Source organism: Oncorhynchus nerka, linkage group LG22 (genome assembly GCF_034236695.1).
Source record: "Oncorhynchus nerka isolate Pitt River linkage group LG22, Oner_Uvic_2.0, whole genome shotgun sequence".
Classification (NCBI taxonomy): domain Eukaryota; kingdom Metazoa; phylum Chordata; class Actinopteri; order Salmoniformes; family Salmonidae; genus Oncorhynchus; species Oncorhynchus nerka.
Window position 1 is genome coordinate 462436 of NC_088417.1, and position 7242 is coordinate 469677.

Here is a 7242-nt window from a genome sequence, read left to right on the forward strand (position 1 = left end):
GAGAGGGGGGGTGAGAGCGAGAGAGGGGGATGAGAGGGGGGATGAGAGCGTAATGATGGGTAGAAAACTCAGGATACTAGCCAATGAGGACTGACAGGCCAACCTGAACAGTACTGGTACAGGCCAACCTGAACAGTACTGGTACAGGCCAACCTGAACAGTACTGGTACAGGCCAACCCCTGGACTTCCCCTGAATCGAAGAGGGAGCTCAGCAGGAGAAGCTCTCTCTTGAGAAAGACTCTCCCACCCCAAACAAGTCAGACATCTTCCTTAAACAACCCCACAGATGAGCAACCCCAAGCGGAAAGACAACCTCCCAGCACAGAGCACTACTCCCTCACTGAAATGAAGGATAAATTCACCCAGCTGGAAGTAAGGCGGAGCTGGAATAGCAGGTGAGAACACCAAAGGAGGAGAAGGTGAGAAAGATGTGTGACAGAACAACACATTAAAGAGCGGGCAACCCCACAGAGAAGCCAGCAGAACAGTCCACCTCAGACCCTGACCAAAGTCTCAACACTACAGCAGAACAGTCCACCTCAGATCCTGACCAAAGTCTCAACACTACAGCAGAACAGTCCACCTCAGATCCTGACCAAACTCTCAACACTACAGCAGAACAGATAAATGAAGAACCCCAAGCCCAGCGGACCCCAGACCTTCCTAGCACCCCCCCCTCACCCTCCCATCAGCCCACCTGATAGCCTTCCTGACAACCCCACCACACCCACAAACTACAGATTGTACTCCTTATGGACTCCAATGGGAAATAAATACAACACACAGGCTCTAAACTCTGGTGTCCTTTTGTCTGAGGACCAACTAGGAACACCCAGCCACATAATAATACACACAGGCAAGAACAACCTGAGAACACAGCAGGAAAGGGTGTTAATGAAAAAGCTTCTTCTACTTTCCCCAACACACAACTGGTTATCTCCACCCTGCTACCACAAAAATACTTCCACCCTGCTACCATACAGCGGGTAAATGCAAGTATTTCCCGTGACTGTGCCTCAAAACCAAATGTTTACCTGGCCCACCACTCCACCCTGGACTAGAACAGCCTTTATGACCAGGTCCACTTATACAAGACAGCAGTGCCCACCTTCACCAGGACCCTAAAGGACATCGCTCTGAACCGCAGCTCAACGGACATCCCGCCCAGACCAGCGAGACCCTCTCCCAGAACGACGGGACCTCCCCCCAAAAATTACCATGGAATATGCATCAGCAGCCATCTCATAAAAATCATCTGCAGTATCATCAACAGCAGACTCAAACATTTCCTCAGTGAAAACAATGTCCTGAGCAAATGTCAAATTGGCTTCTTACCAAAATACCGTATGACAGACCACGTATGCACCCTGCACACCCTCCACACACTGACAAACAGTAAGGGGGACGTACAACATTATAAAATCCATGTACACAAACAGCAATTGTGAGGTTAAAATTAGCTAAATAAACAATGATTTCTTTCCTCAGGGCCGTGGGGTGAGACAGGGATGCAGCTTTAGCCCCACCCCCTTCAACATTTATATCAATGAATTGGTGAGGGCACTAAAACAGTCTGCAGCACCAGGCCTCACCCTACTAGACTCTGAAGTCAAATGTTTACTGTTCGCAGATGATCTGGTGCTTCGGTCCCCAACCATGTAGGGCCTACAGCAGCACCTAGATCTACTGCACAGATTCTGTCAGACCTGGGCCCTGACAGTAATTCCCAGTAAGACAAATATAATTGTGCTCCAAAAAAGGTCTAGTCACCAGGACCAGAAATACAAATTCCATCTAGACACTGTTGCCCTTGAGCACAAAAAAAATATATATACTCTTCTCGGCCGAAGCATCAGCACCACATAACTTCCATAAAGCTGTGAACGATTTGAGACAAGGCAAGAAGGGCCTTCTACGCCATCTAAAGGAATATAACATTTGACATCCCAATTAGGATCTGGTTAAAAATACTTGAATCAGTCATAGAACCCATTTCCATTTATCATTGCAAGGTCTGGGGTCCACTTACCAACCAAGAATTCACAAAATGGGATAAACATTAAATTGAGACTCTGCATGCATAATTATGCAAAAACATCCTCTGTGTACAAGCTAAAACACCCAATAATACACGCAGAGCAGAATATGGAGGATTCCAGAAAAGAGCAATTAGCATCCCATCAGCTGAGACCAGGAGTCTTCACCACTAGCATCCCATCAGCTGAGACCAGGAGGCTTCACCACTAGCATCCCATCAGCTGAGACCAGGAGTCTTCACCACTAGCATCCCATCAGCTGAGACCAGGAGGCTTCACCACTAGCATCCCATCAGCTGAGACCAGGAGTCTTCACCACTAGCATCCCATCAGCTGAGACCAGGAGTCTTCACCACTAGCATCCCATCAGCTGAGACCAGGAGTCTTCACCACTAGCATCCCATCAGCTGAGACCAGGAGTCTTCACCACTAGCATCCCATCAGCTGAGACCAGGAGTCGGAGTCTTCACCACTAGCATCCCATCAGCTGAGACCAGGAGTCTTCACCACTAACATCCCATCAGCTGAGACCAGGAGTCTTCACCACTAGCATCCCATCAGCTGAGACCAGGAGGCTTCACCACTAGCATCCCATCAGCTGAGACCAGGAGGCTTCACCACTAGCTGAGACCAGGAGTCTTCACCACTAGCATCCCATCAGCTGAGACCAGGAGTCTTCACCACTAGCATCCCATCAGCTGAGACCAGGAGTCTTCACCACTAGCATCCCATCAGCTGAGACCAGGAGTCTTCACCACTAGCATCCCATCAGCTGAGACCAGGAGTCTTCACCACTAACATCCCATCAGCTGAGACCAGGAGTCTTCACCACAAGCATCCCATCAGCTGAGACCAGGAGTCTTCACCACAAGCATCCCATCAGCTGAGACCAGGAGTCTTCACCACAAGCATCCCATCAGCTGAGACCAGGAGTCTTCACCACTAGCATCCCATCAGCTGAGACCAGGAGGCTTCACCACTAGCATCCCATCAGCTGAGACCAGGAGTCTTCACCACTAGCATCCCATCAGCTGAGACCAGGAGGCTTCACGACTAGCTGAGAACAGAGCTGTGTTCGAATACCAACTGCACTAGTAGCACTAACCATACTATTTGTGACGTAAATTGTGTATTTTTTTTATTTTTATCTTTTATTTCACCTGTATTTAACCAGGTAGGCTAGTTGAGAACACCTTTATTTAACCAGGTAGGCTAGTTGAGAACACCTTTATTTAACCAGGTAGGCTAGTTGAGAACACCTTTATTTAACCAGGTAGGCTAGTTGAGAACACCTTTATTTAACCAGCTAGTTAGGCTAGTTAGAGAACACCTTTATTTAACCAGGTAGGCTAGTTGAGAACACCTTTATTTAACCAGGTAGGCTAGTTGAGAACACCTTTATTTAACCAGGTAGGCTAGTTGAGAACACCTAGTTATTTAACCAGGTAGGCTAGTTGAGAACACCTTTATTTAACCAGGTAACCAGGTAGGCTAGTTGAGAACACCTTTATTTAACCAGGTAGGCTAGTTGAGAACAGAACACCTTTATTTAACCAGGTAGGCTAGTTGAGAACACCTTTATTTAACCAGGTAGGCTAGTTGAGAACACCTTTATTTAACCAGGTAGGCCAGTTGAGAACACCTTTATTTAACCAGGTAGGTTAGTTGAGAACACCTTTATTTAACCCAGGCCAGTTGAGAACACCTTTATTTAACCAGGTAGGCCAGTTGAGAACACCTTTATTTAACCAGGTAGGCTAGTTGAGAACACCTTTATTTAACCAGGTAGGCTAGTTGAGAACACCTTTATTTAACCAGGTAGGCCAGTTGAGAACACCTTTATTTAACCAGGTAGGCTAGTTGAGAACACCTTTATTTAACCAGGTAGGCTAGTTGAGAACACCTTTATTTAACCAGGTAGGCTAGTTGAGAACACCTTTATTTAACCAGGTAGGCCAGTTGAGAACACCTTTATTTAACCAGGTAGGTAAGTTGAGAACAAGTTCTCATTTACAATTGCGACCTGGCCAAGATAAAGCAAAGCAGTTCGACACATACAACGACACAGAGTTACACATGGAGTAAAACAAACATACAGTCAATAATACAGTATAAACAAGTCTATATACAATGTGAGCAAATTAGGTGAGAAGGGAGGTAAAGGCAAAAAAGGCCATGGTGGTAAAGTAAATACAATATAGCAAGTAAAACACTGGAATGGTAGTTTTGCAATGGAAGAATGTGCAAAGTAGAAATAAAAATAATGGGGTGCAAAGGAGCAAAATAAATAAATAAATTAAATACAGTTGGGAAAGAGGTAGTTGTTTGGGCTAAATTATAGGTGGGCTATGTACAGGTGCAGTAATCTGTAAGATGCTCTGACAGTTGGTGCTTAAAGCTAGTGAGGGAGATAAGTGTTTCCAGTTTCAGAAATGTTTGTAGTTCGTTCCAGTCATTGGCAGCAGAGAACTGGAAGGAGAGGCGGCCAAAGAAAGAATTGGTTTTGGGGGTGACTAGAGAGATATACCTGCTGGAGCGTGTGCTACAGGTGGGAGATGCTATGGTGACCAGCGAGCTGAGATAAGGGGGGACTTTACCTAGCAGGGTCTTGTAGATGACATGGAGCCAGTGGGTTTGGCGACGAGTATGAAGCGAGGGCCAGCCAACGAGAGCGTACAGGTCGCAATGGTGGGTAGTATATGGGGCTTTGGTGACAAAACGGATTGCACTGTGATAGACTGCATCCAATTTGTTGAGTAGGGTATTGGAGGCTATTTTGTAAATGACATCGCCAAAGTCGAGGATTGGTAGGATGGTCAGTTTTACAAGGGTATGTTTGGCAGCATGAGTGAAGGATGCTTTGTTGCGAAATAGGAAGCCAATTCTAGATTTAACTTTGGATTGGAGATGTTTGATATGGGTCTGGAAGGAGAGTTTACAGTCTAACCAGACACCTAAGTATTTGTAGTTGTCCACGTATTCTAAGTCAGAGCCATCCAGAGTAGTGATGTTGGACAGGTGGGTAGGTGCAGGTAGCGATCGGTTGAAGAGCATGCATTTAGTTTTACTTGTATTTAAGAGCAATTGGAGGCCACGGAAGGAGAGTTGTATGGCATTGAAGCTTGCCTGGAGGGTTGTTAACACAGTGTCCAAAGAAGGGCCGGAAGTATACAGAATGGTGTCGTCTGCGAGAGGTGGATCAGAGACTCACCAGCAGCAAGAGCGACCTCATTGATGTATACAGAGAAGAGAGTCGGTCCAAGAATTGAACCCTGTGGCACCCCCATAGAGACTGCCAGAGGTCCGGACAGCAGACCCTCCGATTTGACACACTGAACTCTATCAGAGAAGTAGTTGGTGAACCAGGCGAGGCAATCATTTGAGAAACCAAGGCTGTCGAGTCTGCCGATGAGGATGTGGTGGATGACAGAGTCGAAAGCCTTGGCCAGATCAATGAATACGGCTGCACAGTAATGTTTCTTATCGATGGCGGTTAAGATATCGTTTAGGACCTTGAGCGTGGCTGAGGTGCACCCATGACCAGCTCTGAAACCAGATTGCATAGCAGAGAAGGTATGGTGAGATTCGAAATGGCCGGTAATCTGTTTGTTGACTTGGCTTTCGAAGACCTTAGAAAGGCATGGTAGGATAGATATAGGTCTGTAGCAGTTTGGGTCAAGAGTGTCCCCCCCTTTGAAGAGGGGGATGACCGCAGCTGCTTTCCAATCTTTGGGAATCTCAGACGACACGAAAGAGAGGTTGAACAGGCTAGTAATAGGGGTGGCAACAATTTCGGCAGATAATTTTAGAAAGAAAGGGTCCAGATTGTCTAGCCCGGCTGATTTGTAGGGGTCCAGATTTTTCAGCTCTTTCAGAACTTCAGCTGAATGGATTTGGGAGAAGGAGAAATGGGGAAGGCTTGGGCGAGTTGCTGTTGGGGGTGCAGTGCTGTTGACCGGGGTAGGAGTAGCCAGGTGGAAAGCATGGCCAGCCGTAGAAAAATGCTTATTGAAATTCTCAATTATGGTGGATTTATCAGTGGTGACAGTGTTTCCTATCTTCAGTGCAGTGGGCAGCTGGGAGGAGGTGTTCTTATTCTCCATGGACTTTACAGTGTCCCAGAACTTTTTTGAGTTAGTGTTGCAGGAAGCAAATTTCTGCTTGAAAAAGCTAGCCTTGGCTTTTCTAACTGCCTGTGTATAACGGTTTCTAGCTTCCCTGAACAGCTGCATATCACGGGGGCTGTTCGATGCTAATGCAGAACGCCATAGGATGTTTTTGTGTTGGTTAAGGGCAGTCAGGTCTGGGGAGAACCAAGGGCTATATCTGTTCCTGGTTCTAATTTTCTTGAATGGGGCATGTTTATTTAAGATTGTTAGGAAGGCATTTAAAAAATATATCCAGGCATCCTCTACTTGGTCATAGTATGGATATAGTTAATATGCCAAAAGTTCACGGATGTTGTACTACATTCGCCAAAATACGTAAGTATAAGTATACAAGCAGCCCCTAATGCAATTCAGAAAATGGGTATGGCTTCATGTTTTCAAATTTGAAGAAAATAGTGGAAAATATGCAGCCGAAGTCCAACGAGATACAAATGCATTGCTTGACCTAATTATGACAAATGTTAAGAAAATGTTGAGCAATGAAATAAAGTAATGACTTTTCAAATAGTTACCTTACACATTATATTGGCCGATATTTAGTTAGCTACGCTGTCCTTACGAGCCACATAGCATATCATTATAGCAGTAGGTACCGGTATGATGTTAGCTAGCTACCTAACGTTAGTTGGCTACTAATACATTGATTTTGCCAGTAGATTAACTATATGCTATCTATCTCCTCAATGTTTATGGACTTGATTATTCCCATCATTCTTAGTTTAGCTAAGTAGTACAGTCGTCTCAATCGACATTCACACTGGCTATCTACTCAGATTTCAGGGCACTCTCGTCTGAGTGTACCAGAGAATAACTGATGAATTTACAAACACTGAACACCAGTTGGTGTCAGTAAACGTCGGCAAAAAAGCCTAATTAAAGTGTTGGCAGCTGCACAGTTGTCAGACTCCAGTCACCCAAGTTATAGACTGTTCTCTCTGCTACCGCACGGCAAGCGGTACGGGAGCGCCAAGTCGAGGTCAAAAATGCTCCTCAACATCTTCTACCCCCAAACCATAAAACTGCTGAACAATTAATC